At 51.3% G+C, this 21,090-nt stretch overlaps 1 protein-coding gene across 3 annotated transcripts in view; it reads left to right on the plus strand.

Moving 5' to 3' along the window:
* Nucleotides 1-21,090, plus strand: part of LOC129859147 (ras-responsive element-binding protein 1-like) — a 77,138-nt gene that overhangs the window by 14,025 nt on the left and 42,023 nt on the right. Inside the window, exon 2 of one of the 3 annotated variants that reach the window (XM_055928547.1) lies at nucleotides 13,435-13,541. The exons of the other annotated variants lie outside the window; for them this stretch is intronic. The gene's annotated coding sequence lies outside the window, so the exon portion shown is untranslated. The remainder of the gene's footprint in view (nucleotides 1-13,434; nucleotides 13,542-21,090) is intronic. 3 annotated transcript variants of the gene reach the window in all.

Below are 21,090 nucleotides of genomic sequence, written 5' to 3' on the forward strand. Positions count from 1 at the left end.
TACACTTTCACCCCCCCTCCACCACCACACACTGGGATAGGCTCTCTTCTGACATGCCCTGGAGGCAGGGCACACAAAGGTAGAAACGCGGTCCTTTCTCTGGGTTGAAACCTGGCCTCTTCCCCCCCCCCCACAACAGGAGCAGCTCGCTCCCACACAATGGAGGGACCTACCTTAAAAGCTTAAACCCTGCCCAGACAACACTGGTTATATATAGGCCGCACAGCCGCCACCCATCTCACGGAAGGTGTACACACACACACACACAGGACCACTTCTGCCGTTTTAACCACCCAGGAAAATGTTTTCTCTCCGAAATGAACAGCTCTGGGATAAATGTATAATGATGTAGGCCTAGTGCAACTTTTTTAGCCCCCCCCTCCAGTCCAAGTATCACCAGCAAAGACCCTATATCATCCTCCCCCACCACCCATCACTCTCCTGAGCTGTGCTCTTCCCAGCATCCTCGGCTTGGCGCGAGGTTGCGGCACCTCCTTCAAAGAGGAATTATAATTAACCAGCCAGTCAGACCAGCCTGTCAGCCAGCTCTCCTCCTCTGTGCTCCCCCCCCCCCCCCCAGGTACCAAAGTTCACCAAAGTGGAATCATAAACCCCGTCCAAGGAGGATTTCACAGCTCTCCCGCAGGCATTGGTGCCCAGTTGAAAACCAGCTTTTCCTTCGAAAGAGCAGCTGCATCGGGACAAAAGAGGAGACTTTGACCCCTTTATGTCGCTAACTACTTTCCACTGAGATGAGTGCACTCCTTCCTAGTTCTTGGTCCTTCACTAGGTATTGAACAGTTGTTGGCCAGTTTCATCTTTGTCCATCCTTCATCCCTCCATGTCTACTGACAAACGCTTTGCTTGTTGTTTGTTGCCAAAAATTGCAGAACTGTGAACTGTGAAACCACCAAACATCCTCAGTCTTCTGAGTCATCAAGGCGGTCTCAATCAACACCGCCTCTGGAAGATGATGCCATTTCAGGTCCGTTATGTCCAGATATGTCTCCACTTTCTTATCTTTTCAGAGCAAGGTCACCAAGCTTGTGATGCAATGACTCAGTCAGCCCCCTCAGTGTTGAAGACTGTAACAGTGTAGCAAGGCCCCGGAGACGGTAGTGTTATGGCCCCGGAGACGGGAGTGTTATGGCCCCGGAGACGGGAGTGTTATGGCCCCGGAGACGGGAGTGTTATGGCCCCGGAGACGGGAGTGTTATGGCCCCGGAGACGGGAGTGTTATGGCCCCGGAGACGGGAGTGTTATGGCCCCGGAGACGGGAGTGTTATGGCCCCGGAGACGGGAGTGTTCTGCTCATTGAGCCCTATAATGATCCTAATGGAGATTGTCTGAGTAAAGATAGACTCGCATGCTGACAATTAAAGGCTCTAAGGAATTGTGTTGGTATACGTCTGTACCGCCATTTGGTTTGTTCAGTCATTGATATGTTTTGTTGTTGTAGTTGCTGGGACTTAGCATTAGTGTGTCATTTGTCAAGATTAAGACTACTTAATTCTGTCAGTGCAATGTTTTTGTGAATCCTCTTGACATCATATTCTAAACTCAGCAAAAAAAGAAACGTCCCTTTTTCAGGACCCTGTCGTTCAAAAATAATTCGTAAAAATCCAAATAACCTCACAGATCTTCATTGTAAAGGGTTTAAAGACTGTTTCCCATGCTTGTTCAATGAACCATAAACAATTAATGAACATGCACCTGTGGAACGGTCGTTAAGACACTAACAGCTTACAGACGGTTGGCAATTAAGGGAGACAGGACAGACAGCTGATCGCAGTGGCAGACCACGTGTAACAACACCTGCATAGGATTGGTACATCCGAACATCACACCTGCGGGACAGATACAGGATGGCAACAGCACCTGCACGAGTTACACCAGGAACGCACAATCCCTCCATTTGTGCTCAGACTGTCCTCAATAGGCTGAGAGAGGCTGGACTGAGGGCTTGTAGGCCTGTTGTAAGGCAGGTCCTAACCAGGCAACAACGTCACCTATGGGCACAAACCCACCGTCGCTGGACCAGACAGGACTCGCAAAAAGTGCTCTTCGTTGACGAGTCGCGGCTTTGTCTTACCAGGGGTGATGGTCGATTTGAGTTTATCGTCGAAGGATTGAGCGTTACACTGAGGCCTGTACTCTGGAGCGGGATCGAGGTGGAGGGTCCGTCATGGTCTGGGGCGGTGTGTCACAGGATCATCGGACTGAGCTTGTTGTCATTGCAGGCAATCTCAACGCTGTGTGTTACAGGGAAGACATCCTCCTCCCTCATGTAGTACCCTTCCTGAAGGCTCATCCTTAAATTACCCTCCAGCATGACAATGCCACCAGCCATACTGCTCGTTCTGTGCGTGATTTCCTGCAAGACAGGAATGTCAGTGTTTTGCCATGGCCAGCAAAGAGCATGGATCTCAATCCCATTGAGCACGTCTGGGACCTGTTGGATCAGAGGGTGAGGGCTAGGGCTATTCCCCCCCCCCCCCCCCCAGAAAAGTCTGGGAACTTGCAGATGCCTTGGTGGAAGAGTGGGGTAACATATCACAGCAAGAACTGGCAAATCTGGTGCAGTTCATGAGGAGAAGATGCACTGCAGTACTTAATGCAGCTGGTGGCCACACCAGATACTGACTTACTTTTGATTTTGACCCCCCCCCCTTTGTTCAGGGACACATTATTCCATTTCTGTTAGTCACGTGTCTGTGGAACTTGTTCAGTTTCTCAGTTGTTGGATCTTATGTTCATACAAATATTTACACATGTTAAGTTTTGTGAAAATAAACGCAGTTGACAGTGAGAGGACGTTTATTTTTTTGGTGAGTTTATAAGTGTATGCTGGTTGTGATGCCTTTAGCCTAGGCCTGACTAGTCAGAATGGCATGCCATCAGAGACATTTTGAGATGGAGGGACAATGTCAGGGATAAATAGAAATCTGAGGGGGAAAAGACTTCTTCCTCCTCATGTCATTCTTTGCTGAGGAAATGGGCCATCCCACAAGACTGCAAAATCTTTTGGACTTCCCCTGAACAGGAAATGGTGGCTAGTGGATGGTTTTCATAATTATGATTAGCACTTGTGTGCATCATTAGGGGAATTGTTGTCGGAAGGTGAGGGGAAATAAACTGGTTCAGAAAGAAGTAGTTAACAAAGAGAATAATCAAAATCTAGTCAAAGCTTATCCTTCGGGCACTCCCTAAGCCAGCACTTCTATCCCAGTAAACATTCACTTTTTCTTTATCAGGCCTTGTGCTCAACGAGGAGGCACTTTGCTCGGAGCCTTGAGGCAGGTTTCAGAGCAGGAGCCTCCTAGATGCTAACATGTCTAGCATTACTATTAAACATGGAATGCAGAAACAAGCTTGCTGTCTTTGGAGCAGTAAGGAACAGTTACATTCTCCCCCTCCCATAGTGTGTTGGGGGAGGTTGACTTTGAACACTTTCAAGCCCTGAAAGTAGCCCATCTTTCAAACTCCCAGATTTTGCTCTGTTCGGTCACCCATCCTGCTCTACCCCTAATGTCTGACATGCAACAGGCTCCATCACTGCCTAACTTGGGCAAACATCGAGCTGGACAATGAGGATGTAAATGAGGTCTTTACACTCAGTCAGCTGAAATGTTACATGTCTTTTATTTCCCCACACAACACTGGGCAGAAGACCAGGGCTCATTGTGACCAGCCTCTGATGCGCCGACCCCTCTGGGCTGTAGGTGTCCCTCTGTTTGGGCCACAGACTCTAATAGTTCTACGCATTGTGTGCTGGTGGGTGTATTTGTCATGCTTTCAGAAAATTATTAATCGCTTGTCTGTTTTTCTTGCTTTCTTTCTTGTCAAGGCTTTCTTTCTTAAGACTCCATCTTAAGAATCACAATTCTAGACTGTAGATGATCACAAGTACTTTTCAAAAACACATTTTTTATGACACTTATTGGATGGGTGTACTTCACCATAAGATGGCAGTTTATTTCTGTGCCCCCCCCCCCCCCCCAAAAAAACTGCTCTGTGAAGTTCCAGCATCTCCACCTCCCACCCCACCCTCCAGATGAATCACTCCCTTGTAGGAGCCCATGTCCCCAGGCAGTAAGGCAGGCAGAGAATCCATGTAGTGAGATCCCAGCACTGCAGGAAGAGGGGGAAAAAAACACAATGTGACTTTTATTTCAGAGGGGAGTAGTGTAGTGGAGGGGTAGGAGTACTGTAGTGGAGGGGTAGTGTAGTGGAGGAGAGGGGGGGGGGGGGGGGGTAGTGGGAGAGGTGGTGGGGGGACGGAGGAGAGGGGGGTGGGAGAAAGGCAGGCAAGACATGATGTGATGCTGCTGCTGTGGGAGTCGTTTCAGTCTAGCCGAGCGGTGCTGTGCTGCACGACCAGTCATATACCCCCCCCTCCGCTGCTAGAAGTTGTGAGAGCCCCCTCCTACCCCCGCTCGCTGTCATTCACACGTGCGGCTCAGGCAAACAGCTGGCCGTGGAGTACCTGATTGGCCCGAGGCAGAGAGCAAGGGGGCCGGTGCCCATGTGGGTAGGAGGGGCTTAGGCACTGGGCGGCTCAGTGGGTGAGTGCGAGCTGGTGACCGCAAATAGTTGGCCGATGTTGTCTGGCCTTGTGCTTTGGCCTGCATCCTCACTTTAGGGTGTTAGGTCATCTAACATCAAGTAGCCAAAGAAGGGGGAGGAGGATGGGGGGAGGGGTTGGAGGATGGGGGTTAGGGGGAGGGGTTGGAGGATGGGGGTTAGGTGTAAAAGGACAGATACAGATAATACCTGGTGGTTCCTCTGCTGAACTGATCCATCTAGTTTTACACTTTGCTAAATGTTGGCAGGCACATACACACAGAGAGGCAGTCCTCTACAAGGAGGAGGGAAGAAATGGTCTTGACAGCCACATCGTGTGTGTGTGTGTGTGTGTGTGTGTGTGCGTGTGTGCGCGTGCCTTAGTCCCCAGCCCAGATGAAGGGTGTATTCTTCTTGGCTGTACAAAGAGCTCCATTATGGTGAGAGTGGTGAAGAGGCCTATCCTCCCGACCTGGGCTGTGGTTCCTCTGCTGGGAGAACCCCCACCCCCCTCCAGTGGTTTGTCCTGCTCTGTCTCCTCATCAGACATGGTGGAACACAGACCAGACAGACAGACAGACAGACAGACAGGCGGACGATGCAGCATTTTAAACACAAAGACCAAGTAGCGTCAAAACATTTCACTCACATTTCACTCGCTGCATTTCAAGCAGTTATTGTGCGAAATGACTTACTGCGAATGTCTGAAGTGGCATACTTTTTACGTCTGACAAACAAGTAGACCAACCTCATCCCAGCTGTGTATATTCACTGTGTACACAGTGCTCTATATTAAGATGAACACTACTGTCTGTAATGACTGACTGTGAATGGCTGAAATAATTGTCTGCTTTTTAAGATCTGACACACAAGCAGTTCAGATGACTACATGGGTTGGGAGATGCTTTGGGTGGGCTTTTTGCTTTTTTTGTGGTATGCCTTTGCACACAAGTTTTCATGTAGGATGGGCTAATCCGTGTGACGAGGGTGTAAGTCTTGTCTGAAGGACTTGGTGTGTTGGGTAAGTCCAGGCTTAGGCAGGTATGGCGTGTATGAGCTTGTAGGCCTGAAGGCAGCCCCCCCCACAACCTACACTCACACATACACACACAAGTGCTGAAAGACTGTGAGGGTTTGCATTTGCGAAAGACAGCGACACACCCAAGTGCATTGTTGTAACACTGGGGATGTTGTTGAAATGAGCCCATCTCTTTTCACTTCAATCTCCCCCAAGATGTTATGTGCCCCGAACTGCTGGCGTGCCACCATTTAAAAAAAGAATCTAACTAGTAGGCTTCTAGTTATTGGTGCTTGGCTTCATGTGGATACAAGGTGTCCTGGACCGTATGTGTAAACCTCAGCAACAAATGTTGTGGGCTGGCGTCGAGTTGGGCCTCATGGCCTAATTCGGGTGAATCGAAATGCCAACTGGCGGATGCCCCGTATGCAAATAGGAGCAGGCCATCCCATACAGCCTTAATAAAACAAAGTGCTTTTACAGGCTGTTCTGCTGTTCATTGGCTTGGAATACTGATACGGTAGTCAATGCCTGTTGGTAAACTAGACTATTAACTGACTTGAACTTAACAGGCCTTTTTAGGAGCTGCACATAAAGTGTGTGGCGCAGAGCAGCATCAACACAACAGGCTCTGTTGTTGGAGGTGCTGCTGCTGCTAGCTGCTGTGTGTGTGTGGTATGTGTGTGCGCGTGCGCCCCAGAATTTATGGAGTGGGGCTGTCACTGCCGCCCCTGAATGAATGTGCCATTTGTTGCACAGATAGACAACTGTCAGTGGAGAGCAGTCCAGGCCCACTGTGTCCTCTGTGTGGAGAGAGAGAGAGACCCATGTGACTGATAACGGGGAGGTATACTTTTTATTTTTTTGTATTGATGAAACAAATAAAGTTGTGGAACATGAAGTACAAGTACATGAAGTACAAGTAAGATCTTTGCCACAGACCTACAGTTACGCTCAATGTTCCTCACCGGCCCCAAAGTGTACTGTAAAGGTGCGTGTGTGTTTGGGGGAAGGGGGAACGGTTGCCAGAGAGGAAAAATTAGCAGGATAGGTAGCAGACAGACAGAGAAAGATGGATGGGTCTCCGTCTCCCTACATAAAAGTATCTGCTAAATAAAGGACTGGGGGATGAACATAACAACAAAGGGGGGGGGGTTAAAAGCGTACCCTTTCTGCTCACCGCTGTGATTTACTCATGGCGTAGAGACGTGCCAAATAAGTAGCTTGCTAGCAGGGGCTATTTATTCTCAGCCTGTTGGGGATGTCAAGCCAACTCTCCCCTACATCTATCTGGCCTTCAGAGAAGACCTTGCTTCGTGTCCCCTTTGATAAAGGTATAGGCTAAGGCAACACAAGTACACACACATACACAGCAAAAGGAACTCAAAAGTTATCTCTTTGGAAAGTAATCAGTCCCCCTTTTTTTCCCATCACTTTTATTTGTAGGAATGTTTAAATAAGCATTAGCTTGTAACTGTAGTGTAGCTGGCTAGCTGTTATGCGTTTGTGGCACTAAGGGCACATACAGTACATTGCAGCCAGCTAGCTATCTGGTCGGTGCGGTTGGTTGGTTCCACGCAGCTGTCAGTGGGGCTGCATGGGATCTGTCAGGACACAATCTACATCTGCACTCTCACTCTATGTAACTGGCACCCACCACAACGTCTCTGTGTTTGTGTCGTGGGGGGGGGTGTATGTATGTGTGTGTGATGTCAATATAGCCTAACTTACATTCACTTATTTTATATAGCCTAAAAGTATTTTTGTGTAAGAGTGTGTTAAACTAGCAGTGGTAGCCTACTGCTTTGTCAATAGAGTAGTAGGATAATCTGGTTGACATTATCTCCCCCTACATATTTTCCACTGCTGAAGATGTGGCTGAAATATGAGCCTATCATGCCCCCCAACACGACCACCCCCACCCCCACCCCACCCTGGGCTCCCGAGTGGCGCAGCGGTTTAAGGCACTGCATCTCAGTGCAAGAGGTGTCACTACAGTCCCTGGTTTGAATCCAGGCTGTATCACATCTGGCCTTGATTGGGAGTCCCATAGGGCGGAGCACAATTGGCCCAACGTCGTCCGGGTTTGGCCGTCAATGTAAATAAGAATTTGTTCTTAACTGACTTGCCTAGTTAAATAAAAAATAAAAACCAGGCTCATGTGAGCCTGTCAAACAAGACTCCACTCTGGAGAGTCAACACTCACTCCCCAGAGTGGCCTTGCAGCAGACCTCCAGTCCCAGCCAAGGCAGCATATGTCCCATTTAGGGCTTGAATAAAGCCCTGTCTTTTCTCCTGGAGGAGAGAAAGGCCCCCAAATGTCCCTAGCTGTCGCAGGCACCTGTGGCTGGCTGACAGCTGAGCCCCTGTGTTGCCAAGGACCCTTGTTTCCAAACCCTACTATGCCACCCTTGATCTGTGAAGTGTGTTTATGCCGCTGGGCAGCTTGACAGCTTTCCTCTGAAGCATCCAGTGGCTTATCGTCTTGTTTTTGTGTTAGTGAAATGGTCTACAGTGCCTTCAGAAAGTATTCACACCCCTTGAGTTTTTCCACATTTGGTTGTGTTACAGCCTGAATTTAAAATGGATTAAATAGATATTGTGCCACTGGGCTACACACAGTAACCCATAATGTCAAAGTGTAATTATGTTTTTAGATTTTTATTTTATTTTTACAAATTAATAAAAAATGGTAATGTCTTGAGTCAATAAGCATTCAACCCCTTTCTTATGGCAAACTTAAATAAGTTCAGAAGTAAAAATGTTCTTCAGTCACATAATAAGTTGCAATAGTGTTTAACCAATGCCTCGGTTTTCCAATACCTTGCAAAGAAGGGCACCTATTTGAGCCAATTGTGCGCAATCATATGGGACCCCAGGCCACAGCCAGTTGTGGCACAGCCCGGGAATGAACCCGGGTCTAGTAACGCCTCCAGCACTGCTTTTTGACCGCTTTGTCACTCGGGAGGCCCAACTCTGATAGCTTTTGATACAAAGCCTAGAATATACTGTATGGTACATTTTCCCATGCTTTTATCAACCATACTTGTATCCATAATTTTAGCATTAAACCATTGGCTAAGTGACTATTTTTATATGGGAAGTTATAAAACAATCTTACAATCTGGGCTGGAGGCAGAATGGTAGCAGATGAACATGCATTCTGTCATTCTTTCATAATGGGCTTTAGGTTCAAATGTGAGACATCCTGAGAGATACTCTTTTTACCTCACAAGAACTGCAATCTCTACCCACCAGTTTCTCACTGGGTTTCACAACTCTCTTTTCAGGAGTCACATTGATCAGTCTTCTCACAGTTCATGAGACTTTGTTTGTAAAGTTGTGTCTCTGTGCGTTCTCAGCTTTGAGGAGAGAAGGGGAACCTGAAATCACAGCGATCAAGTTGTTTCTCGCTGGTGTTGTATAGAAGGAAGTTTAAAGAGCTCAGCTGCCGTCAAGTTTTTCTCTGATATAAAAGCACACAAGGAACTCAAGACCACATTAGGAATTGCCACACGTTGGTCAGACACGCTGGTTGGTCAGATGACTTCAATTTTTTGCATTGGTGTCATTTTTCTTCTGAAAAAAGTATTCAAATGACATATCGGAACTGAGTGAAAAAAAAACACTATGGAAAAACATTCCCTACTCAATTCCTCATGATGCTGATCGACACGTTTGATTTATGTAGCTTATTTAGCTGAGGGTAAGTCACAAATAAGCAACTTATACCAAACTTTTTGATAATTCGATGTCAAAGTTTTTTTTCTGAAAAAAATAAAACATTCATTAGAATTGTTTTGCTCATTGGAGAAAGCAATCTCTCCAAAGTAGTCAACATGCTGGTTGTTGGGTGCACTGTTTGTCTCTATAAGGATGCTTAGACCAAAGCGAGGCATGGCTTATCCTGTAGCATGGGTTAGACTTGAACTGGAGAGCCAATGAGCAGTTAGCTTCTCCGCTCTGGCGGCAGCAGAGAGCTGGTGGAAACAGACATGGGGCTCTCTTCCTCTCTAAACCATAATGGAGGAAACTGGCTCGTCTAGTTTGTCCAGATGATCCTGCCTCCACCTCTTCTCTTAGTGTGCTGTGCACTGCAAAGCCATTCATCTCTTTCACCTCCCTTTCTCTCTCACTTCCCTTTTCTCTGCCTCCATCTTCCTTTTTGCATCTGTCTGTTCCCCCCACACCCTCTTTCTCTCTTCCTCCTTTCTCTTTCTCTCTCTCTCTCTCCCTCCTCTTTCTCTCTAGCTCTCTCTCTAGCTCTATCCACCCCCCCTCGCCCCCTCTCTCTGCTTTTATCTTAACCTTTCCCTGCTGTAACTGATATAGCGGGGATGCTGTCGTGTAGAGCAGGCAAAAAGTGATATCTCCCTGTGCCAACTGCTCTGCTCTCAAACATCCAGGCTTTAGCACTTGTCTGTGCCTGTCAACCGGCTATGAGAGCAGCACAGCAGCATTCTTACACACACACACACACACACACACACACACACACACACACACACACACACACCATTGTCACTGACTCTAGTTCTACTCCCCATCCTCATTCTGTAAAGTTTCTATTTTTTTCACAAGACTGTTCTCTACATAATAAAACATATACCAATATGCAGTTTAGAAGAATTGCTTATCTTGCATAAACTAAAGCTATTTTAGGCTACTTACTTACTAGCAGAAGCTCTAGGTGCCCATAGGTCCCTCCATGGGTTTAAAGTGTCTTAGTGTGGTAATTAGGCTAGCCATAAGCAACAGAGGCTACCAGTTTAGTGAGGGCTTTGTTCTGCCTGCTGATGAAACAAAGTGATAAACCTCCAACCAGTAACAAGCTGATAACTGGACAGCTCAGTTTACGTGCTTGTATCTCTCTCAATTAGCACTGTTAAGACTGTTCATTTTAAAATTATATATACAGTACCAGTCAAAAGTTTGGACACCTACTCATTCCAGGGTTTTTCTTTATTTTGACTATTTTCTACATTGTAGAATAATAGTAAAGACATCAAAACTATGAAATAACATGGATGGAATCATGTAGTAACCAAAAAAGTGCTAAACAAATCAAAATATATTTTATATTTGAGTTTCTTCAAAGTAGCCACCGTTTGCCTTGATGACAGCTTTGCACACATTTTCTCAACCAGATTCATGAGGTAGTCACCTGGAATGCATTTAAATTAAAAGGTGTGTCTTGTTTAAAGTTAATCTGTGGTATTTCTTTCCTTCTTAATGCGTTTGAGCCAATCAGTTGTGTTGTGACAAGGTAGCGGTGGTATACAGAAGATAGCCCTATTTGGTAAAAGACCAAGTCCATATTATGGCAAGAACAGCTCAAATACGCAAAGCGAAACGACAGTCCATCATTACTTTAAGACATGAAGGTCAGTCAATGCGGAAAATTTCAAGAACTTTGAATGTTTCTTCAAGTGCAGTCGCAAAAATCATCAAGCGCTATGATGAAACTGGCTCTCATGAGGACCGCCACGGGAGAGGAAGACCCAGAGTTACCTCTGCTGCAGAGGATAAGTTCATTAGAGTTACCAGCCTCAGAAATTGCAGCCCAAATAAATGTTTCACAGAGTTCAAGTAACAGACACATCTCAACATCCAATTATTCAGAGGAGACTGCGTGAATCAGGCTTTCATGGTCGAATTGTTGCAAAGAAACCACTACTAAAGGACACCAATAAGAAGAAGAGACTTGCTTAGGCCAAGAAACACGAGCAATGGACATTAGACAGGTGGAAATCTGTCCTTTGGTCGGATGAGTCCAAATTTGAGCTTTTTGGTTCCAACCGCCGTGTCTTTGAGACACAGAGTAGGTGAATGGATGATCTCCGCATGTGTGGTTCCCACCGTGAAGCATGGAGGAGGCGGTGTGGGGGTGCTTTGCTGGTGACACTGTCTGATTTTATTTAGAATTCACGGCAATTAACCAGCATGGATACCACAGCATTCTGCAGTGATACGCCATCCCATCTGGTTTGCACTTAGTCCCACTATCATTTGTTTTTCAACAGGACAGTGACCCAACACACCTCCAGGCTGTGTAAGGACTATTTGACCAAGAAGGAGAGTGGAGTGCTGCATCTGATGACCTGGCGCCCCCAATCGCCCGACCTCAACCCATTTGGGATGAGTTGGACTGCAGAGTGAAGATAAAGCAGCCGAGAAGCGCTCAGCATATGTGGGAACTCCTTCAAGACTGTTGGAAAAGCATTCCAGGTGAAGCTGGTTGAGAGAATGCCAAGAGTGTGCAAAGTTGTCATCAAGGCAAAGGGTGCCTACTTATATTTTGATTTGTTTAACACTTTTTTGGTTTCTACATGATTCCATATGTGTTATTTCATTGTTTTGATGTCTTCACTATTATTCTACAATGTAGAAAATAGTAAAAATAAAGAAAACCCTTGTAGGTGTGTCAACTTATGACTGATACTGTATGTATGTATGTAATATATATATATATATATATATATATATATTTTTTTTTTTTTTACAGTTTGAAACAGGTAGCCATAACACTTTTCTTACACACCTGCAAGTGTGTAGGCCTAATAAAGTAGAACTGAGACTTTTTTGACGTGCAGTGATCAGTATCTAATCATCTGTATCGATCACTTTTTGCACCACTTGTATAGCCTAGTTCAAACCAAGCTTCTGCGATGGGTTTTATATGTAGGTTAAGTTATTCTCTGCTCCACAGTAGCATGGCCTTTCATCTGTCAGACAGCTAAGTCGCGTACGCAGCACGCAGGGTGATCCTGCTGGACTTACACTGGGCCACAGTTGGTCTCCTCTGACGTGTACACAGACCAGGAGGCGCATGTAGCATTTCATGGGAACAGGACTTGAGATGCTTGGGGACACAGTCCACTGGTCGTGGCTAAACAGGCATTTGAACCGAAAATGTCTCCTCCGCCCAGCCCCATTATAACTGCCTCTCTTTCTGCCTCTTAATTAGGCCCTCTTACCAGCCACTAATCTGATAATCTCTGTTCTGTCCCTCCTTTCCTCTCTCTCGACCCCTCCTCCCTCTCGCTCATCCCTGTCCTCTCCCGTCTCTCTCGACCCTTCTCCTTTTCTCTGTCTCTCTCATCCATCCTCAATCATCCCATCTGTCCTGTTTTAGCTAGCCATCTTCCTCCTCCCTCCCTCTTTTTCTTATCTATCAATCCTTTGCTCTCTCTCACACACAGATGCGCACGCACGGACACACTCCTCTCGCGAGAACTCCCCACAACACCCTGCTTTAGCCACCATTTAGAATGCGTTCACCCTCCCTTCCCCCCTCATCTTAGTTTTTTCCCCCCCAAACCTCTTTCACAAAGTAGATAAGCTGTTGGAGGCTCTGCACTGTAATGCCTTCTTGTGTCCATCTATCCTTGTTTGTCTCACCTATTACCATAATAATTAGCTGTCAACAGCTTTTAGTGCTAGTTTGACATGTTGGAAATAAATGCCATAATGAATGACTGTCTCGTGTTGGGTTCTTGGTTGGGCCTCCGTTTCGACTCGCCATCCTGCAAAGGGCCACGGTTTCCTGGTTTCGCTGTCGGCAGTGTGTGTGTTGGTGCTCAGAGACGTTTATGTGATAAGAGTACACGTTGTTTGATTAATTTACAGCTTAACAAGGCAAGAAATCAGTCTACTACATCCGAGTGTCTCACACAGACACACACACACACACACACACACAGAATCTGTCATTGCATGCTGCTCTGGTCTAAGATGAGAAGGCTGCTGTTGTGTGTGTGTGTGTGTGTGTGTGTGTGTGTGTGTGCGTGCGTGTGTGCATGCGGACGACATGATTGTGTGTATTGACGGCGGTCTCTGTGCTCTCCCTGCAGTGTGAGCAGTGGGGTGCTGACACTCGAGGTGGGCAGGCAGGCCGTGGTCTCCCACCCAGGCCCTGAGCTCCGAGCCCAGACGCGTTTTTGCCCTGGTCTCTCGACGGGTAACTATAAGGCTCTCTCTTCCCTCCATCCCACCACTCAATACTGTAAACTCCCCATATACTGAAGGCTGTGCTTTAAGCTTCACTCAGCATGTCTACTTTATTTCCTTCTTTATTCATTCGTCATCCGTATCCTTTTTCACATTTTCATATGTTCTTCCATTCGTGTGCTTTTTTTGAGTGTTCATCAGTTGCTTTCTATAGACGTAGGTGGAGAACAGTACAAGTTAGTCATTCTAAAGACAAATTTTGCTTCAATACCAATTTTAGATGAAATCGTGTCATTGTTTTCTTCCAGTAGTTTTGGTGTGTGCGTAGAGCACACGGATACTCACTGTGGCTAGCACTCAAGTCATTTTCCAGGCTCTGCGCTATGTGCATGGCATGCTGTCATCTCTACCCTCTCTTTATCTGGCTGTGCTTTTGTTAAGAGGAGTCCTTTTTCCTCAATTATTTTGTCTCACACATCCCACCTCCAACATGTGTGTAGGTAAGTCACACAGATTACACACTTTGAGTCACCGCTCTTTGCCTTGTCGGCAGTATGGTATTCCCACCTCCCTCACCCCTCTGATTGTTGGGTCGACCCTTGGATGATGGAGTCAGGACTGAACCATTTGAGTATGCTCTGATTTTTTTCATGTTCTACCATTCTCTCAGTTCTGTTAGGTGTCATATTTAGACCTGAATATAGGCTACTGCCATGATTTAATTTACATATTATATGCAGCCGCAACATTTCTAAATCATTTAATTGTAAATGTGTCCTGTAAATTAATTATTGATGTCAAAACCCTGGGTTTAGACAAAATCCTGGGTTTGTCCATCCCATCTTTACACTGATTAATTAATGGTGTTCCTATACTTATTGTACTTTGGTACAGTCTGCCTGCCCCTAGTTCGGGTGAGAGCTTGTGTAAAGTGTGTTCTAGAGGAAGTCTTGTATCCAGTAAGAACATGTTTGGGTCCCAGCATGCATCATGTCTGTCTGGTAGTTACGGGGTAGTTGTTTCAATCACATTCATACTGAGGAGAGGAGGGGCGAAAGAGAGAAATGAACAAAGTCCTAGAAATCTACACAGTATTACAATCGTTTATTTTAATAAGAATTGAGACTATTAGTATAAAGTGATGGTATCAAGATGAGCACCTCATTGAACTCGGTGACTACCTCCTTGAGTAATGTGTGGGTGAAAGTATGTGTATACTGTTATTCTGTGTCTTGATGCATGAACTGTGGCTGTTTTTGTTTTGTGTGTGGAGACAGACGGGCAGGCGGGGATAGACAGAGGGGGAGGGAGGGGAGACAGGAGGGAGGGGAGAAGGGGACAGACAGATGGGGGAGAAAGGACAGACAGATGGACAGACGGGGGAGAGAGGACGTACGGACAGGTTGGGGGGGAGAGAGGACGTACGGACAGGCTGAGGCTGGGGGAGAGAGAGGACGTACGGACAGGCTGGGGGGGGGGGGGGGGACGTACGGACAGGCTGGGGGGGAGAGAGGACGTACGGACAGGCTGGGGGGGAGAGAGGACGTACGGACAGGCTGGGGGGGAGAGAGGACGTACGGACAGGCTGGGGGGGAGAGAGGACGTACGGACAGGCTGGGGGGGAGAGAGGACGTACGGACAGGCTGGGGGGGAGAGAGGACGTACGGACAGGCTGGGGGGGAGAGGGGGACGTACGGACAGGCTGGGGGGGGGGGGGGGACGTACGGACAGGCTGGGGGGGGGGGGACGTACGGACAGGCTGGGGGGGGGGGGAGAACGTACGGACAGACGCACGGACAGGCTGGGTGGGGGGGGGGAGGACGTACGTACGGACAGGCTGGGGGAGAGGACGTACGTACGGACAGGCTGGGGGGGGAGGGGACGTACGGACAGGCTGGGGGGGGGCGTACGGACAGGCTGGGGGAGAGGACGTGCGGACAGGCTGGGGGAGAGGACGTACGGACAGGCTGGAGGGGGAGACGTACGGACAGGCTGGGTGGGGGGTGGGGGGGGACGCAGTACGGACAGGCTGGGGGAGAGGACGTACGTACGGACAGGCTGGGGGGAGAGGACGTACGGACAGGCTGGGGGGAGAGGACGTACGGACAGGCTGGGGGGGGGGGGCGTACGGACAGGCTGGAGGGGGGAGAGGACGTACGTACGGACAGGCTGGGGGGAGAGGATGTACGGACAGGCTGGGGGAGGGGGAGAGAGAGGACGTACGGACAGGCTGGGGGAGGGGGGGAGAGAGGACGTACGGACAGGCTTAGCGGGGGGGACGTACGGACAGGCTGGGGGGGGAGACGTACGGGTGGGGGGTGGGGGGGGACGCAGTACGGACAGGCTGGGGGAGAGGACGTACGTACGGACAGGCTGGGGGGAGAGGACGTACGGACAGGCTGGGGGGAGAGGACGTACGGACAGGCTGGGGGGGGGGCGTACGGACAGGCTGGAGGGGGGAGAGGACGTACGTACGGACAGGCTGGGGGGAGAGGATGTACGGACAGGCTGGGGGAGGGGGAGAGAGAGGACGTACGGACAGGCTGGGGGAGGGGGGGAGAGAGGACGTACGGACAGGCTTAGCGGGGGGGGGGGGACGTACGGACAGGCTGGGGGGGGAGACGTACGGACAGGCTGGGTGGGGGGGGACGCAGTACGGACAGGCTGGGGGGGGGGGGGAGAGGACGTACGGACAGGCTGGGGGAGAGGACGTACGGACAGGCTGGGGGGGGCGTACGGACAGGCTGGAGGGGGGAGAGGACGTACGTACGGACAGGCTGGGGGGAGAGGACGTACGTACGGACAGGCTGGGGAGGGGACGTACGGACAGGCTGGGGGGGGGAGGGGACGTACGGACAGGCTGGGGGGGGGGGGGGGGGAGAGGACGTACGGACAGGCTGGGGGAGAGGACGTACGGACAGGCTGGGGGGGGGGGGGGGGGGAGAGGACGTACGGACAGGCTGGGGGGAGAGGATGTACGGACAGGCTGGGGGAGGGGGAGAGAGAGGACGTACGGACAGGCTGGGGGAGGGGGGGAGAGAGGACGTACGGACAGGCTTAGTGGGGGGGGAGAGAGGACGTACGGACAGGCTGGGGGGGGAGACGTACGGACAGGCTGGGTGGGGGGTGGGGGGGGACGCAGTACGGACAGGCTGGGGGAGAGGACGTACGTACGGACAGGCTGGGGGGGGGGGACGTACGGACAGGCTGGGGGGGGGGGGGAGAGGACGTACGGACAGGCTGGGGGGGGCGTACGGTCAGGCTCGGGGGGGGGGGAGGACGTACGGACAGGCTGGGGGGGGGGGGAGAGAGAGGACGTACGGACAGGCTGGGGGGAGAGGACTTACGGACAGGCGACAGGCTGGGGGGGGGGAGAGACGTATGGACAGGCTGGGTGGGGTGGGGGGGGGGGGGGGGACGTACGTACGGACAGGCTGGGGGAGAGGACGTACGTACGGACAGGCTGGGGGAGAGGACGTACGTACGGACAGGCTGGGGGAGAGGACGTACGTACGGACAGGCTGGGGGAGAGGACGTACGTACGGACAGGCTGGGGGGGGAGGACGGACAGGCTCGGGGGGGGGGGAGGACGTACGGACAGGCTGGGGGGAGAGGACTTACGGACAGGCGACAGGCTGGGGGGGGGGAGAGACGTCCGTACAGGCTGGGTGGGGTTGGGGGGGGGGGGGACGTACGTACGGACAGGCTGGGGGAGAGGACGTACGTACGGACAGGCTGGGGGAGAGGACGTACGTACGGACAGGCTGGGGGAGAGGACGTACGTACGGACAGGCTGGGGGAGAGGACGTACGTACGGACAGGCTGGGGGGGGAGGACGTACGGACAGGCTGGGGGGGGGGGGGGAGAGAGGACGGACGGACGGACGGGGGAAGGGAGGCGGACGGACAGACGGGGGAAGGGAGACGGACAGACGGGGGAAGGGATACGGACGGACGGACAGACGGGGGGGAGAGGACGGACGGACAGACGGGGGGGAGAGGACGGACGGACAGACGGGTGGGAGAGGACGGACGGACAGACGGGGGAGGACGGACGGACAGACGGGGGAGGACGGACGGACAGACGGGGGAGGACGGACAGACGGGGGAAGGGAGACGGACGGACGGACAGACAGACGGGGGAAGGGAGACGGACAGACGGGGGAAGGGATACGGACGGACAGACGGGGGGAGGACGGACGGACAGACGGGGGGAGGACGGACGGACAGACGGGGGGGGAGAGGACGGACAGACGGGGGGGAGAAGACAGACAGATGGACAGACGGGGGAGAGAGAAGGGAGACAGATGGACAGACAGGGGGAGAGAGAAGGGAGACAGAGGGACAGACGGGGGGAGAGAGAAGGGAGACAGAGGGACAGACGGGGGGAGAGAGGACGTACGGACAGACTGGGGGGGAGAGAGGACGTACGGACAGACTGGGGGGGAGAGAGGACGTACGGACAGACTGGGGGGGAGAGAGGACGTACGGACAGACTGGGGGGGAGAGAGGACGTACGGACAGACTGGGGGGGAGAGAGGACGTACGGACAGGCTGGGGGGGAGAGAGCTGGACAGGCTGGGGGGGAGAGAGCTGGACAGGCTGGGGGGGAGAGAGCTGGACAGGCTGGGGGGGAGAGAGCTGGACAGACGGGGGGAGAGAGGACGGACAGACTGGGGGGGTGAGAGGAGAGACAGACAGACGGGGAGGAGAGACAGACAGACGGGGAGGAGAGACAGACAGACGGGGAGGAGAGACAGACAGACGGGGAGGAGAGACAGACAGACGGGGAGGAGAGACAGACAGACGGGGAGGAGAGACAGACAGACGGGGAGGAGAGACAGACAGACGGGGAGGAGAGACAGACAGACGGGGAGGAGAGACAGACAGACGGGGAGGAGAGACAGACAGACGGGGGGGGGGAAGACGAGAGACGGACAGACGGGGAGAGAGAGGAGAGACGGACAGACGGGGAGAGAGAGGAGAGACGGACAGACAGACAGACGTGGAGGGAGAGGAGAGACGGACAGACAGACAGACGGGGAGGGAGAGGAGATAGGACAGACAGACAGACGGGGAGGGAGAGGAGATAGGACAGACAGACGGGGAGGGAGAGGAGATAGGACAGACAGACGGGGAGAGAGGAGAGAGGACGGACAGACTGGGGGGGTGAGAGGAGAGAGACAGACAGACGGGGAGGAGAGACAGACAGACGGGGAGGAGAGACAGACAGACGGGGAGGAGAGACAGACAGACGGGGAGGAGAGACAGACAGACGGGGAGGAGAGACAGACAGACGGGGAGGAGAGACAGACAGACGGGGAGGAGAGACAGACAGACGGGGAGGAGAGACAGACAGACGGGGAGGAGAGACAGACAGACGGGGAGGAGAGACAGACGGGGGGGAGAGAGGAGAGACAGACGGGGGGAGAGAGGAGAGACAGACGGGGGGGAGAGAGGAGAGACAGACGGGGGGGAGAGAGGAGAGAGGACGGACAGACAGACGGGGAGGGAGAGGAGAGAGGACGGACAGACAGACGGGGAGGGAGAGGAGAGAGGACGGACAGACAGACGGGGAGAGAGGAGAGAGGACGGACAGACAGACGGGGAGAGAGAGGACAGACAGACGGGGAGAGAGAGGACAGACAGACGGGGGGAGAGAGGACAGACAGACGGGGGGGAGAGAGGATAGACAGACAGGACAGACGGGAAGAGAGGATAGACAGACAGGACAGATGGGGAGAGAGACAGACGGGGGTGTCGGACAGACGGACGTGGGGAGGAAAGGACGGACGCAGGGATGAGAGGACGGGAGGGACGGACGGACGCAGGGATGAGAGGATGGGAGGGACGGACAGACGGGGGTCGGGAGAGGACGGACAGGGGGAGGGGAGGAGGAGAGACGGATGAGAGAGGACGAGCGAGAGGAAGGACGGAGGGAGAGACGGAGATAGTGAGAGGAAATAAGAGGGGAGAGGAGATAGTGAGAGGAAATAAGAGGGGAGAGGAGAGGGAAGAGAGGAGATACTGAGAGGGCAGGAAAATATATATTTGGCTGGGCTGTGGGTCTCGACAGACATTTTCCGTGGCCACGTTGTTCCGTGGTTGGTTGAAACACACCCCTCCCATCTCTTCCTCTCTCCCATCCCCTCCCTCCTCCTGTCTTCTTCACACCAGAGCCCAGATCTGTGAGAGGAATGCAAGCGAGTGGAGCTTCCACATTACTGATGCTATCTGCATGGCGTATCAGATCAAGTTTAAACTATTTGTGGGTATGTGCGTGACTATTGGTAGCCTTATGTAGGTCTAGATGTCGGTGTGTGGTTGTGTACACGTCTCCTTTATTAGTCCAAGGAGAGGATTGCATCCGGTTATGTTAGCGGTTTGTTTAGGAGAGATTATCCTAACTCTCATTTGTCACCGTGGGATGTGGTAACTCACTTCTCTCTGCCTAGCAACTGACTCTGTTGTGACATGCTGCTGCTGATACTGAGCCAAGAACTTTCACTTTAGCAGAGAAACAAATGTCCTGTTTTGTTGAATTAACTTTGCAGTGTGTGTGTGTGTATTGACCTGAACACATGGGAAGATAGATACTTGCGCACTGTCAAACCATTTGGGAAAAACTGCAAAAATATATTCAAATCCCTGAACACAGCCATATAGCCTAACGCGTGTTCAGCATTTACCATAGGTATAGCCTTAGCCTATTATAAAAGGAGGAGGAAGCGACTGAAAGAGGGATGGAGAGAGACGGCCAGAGTGAGAAAGGGAGACGATGGAGGGGAAGGGGAAAAACAGGATGATTGAGAGGAAGAGGAAACAGAGAAGAGGCTCTGTCCGTTCCTGTATGCCTCCCCCTCCTTGCCTCTGTAAACATTGTACTGCACCGACACCCTGACCTTTGCTCTGTGAGAGGGGGTGGAAGAGCACAGAACTAGAGGCATGGTAGCTGGATGTGGTGTGTGTGGTTAAAAGTGTGTGTGAATTTTCTCTACCTGTTGCATCTGTGTTGCATTTGAGTTGGCACTACCTGTTGCATTTCAGTGTGTAGGTTGTGTGTGTGTAGGCTGTGTGTAGGCTGTGTGTGTGTGTGTGTGTGTGTGTGTGTGTAGGTTGTGTGTGTGTGTGCATGCAACATGTCAGGGCAGGGTAGTATGAGGGAGGGGAAGGAGAGGGAGGGAGGATGGGTAATGGCAGCTGAGTGTGAGCTGAAGGAGGAACCGGAGGAGGAGAGAAACAAGAGAGGGGGAGGGGTGGTCCTCTAAAAACTCACAAGAAGCTGGCCAGTGAGAAGGGGGAGAGAGAGAATGCTCCCCATCAGTCAGACACAGCCACCACACACACGTGCAGAGAGAAAGAGGGAAGTAGAATACTGTGACTTGGCGAGTCTGTGCTTCCTGTTGTGATCGAGTAGAGTGTCATGCTCTGCCACTTTGTCTAAACGCCAGCCAGCCAGCCAGCCAGCCAGCCAGCCAGCCAGCCAGTCAGTCAGTCAGTCAGTCAGTCAGTCAGTCAGTCACATCATCACAGGCAGGCCAGACAGGACCAACTGTACTT

This window comes from Salvelinus fontinalis, chromosome 7 (assembly GCF_029448725.1).
Source record: "Salvelinus fontinalis isolate EN_2023a chromosome 7, ASM2944872v1, whole genome shotgun sequence".
NCBI lineage: Eukaryota > Metazoa > Chordata > Actinopteri > Salmoniformes > Salmonidae > Salvelinus > Salvelinus fontinalis.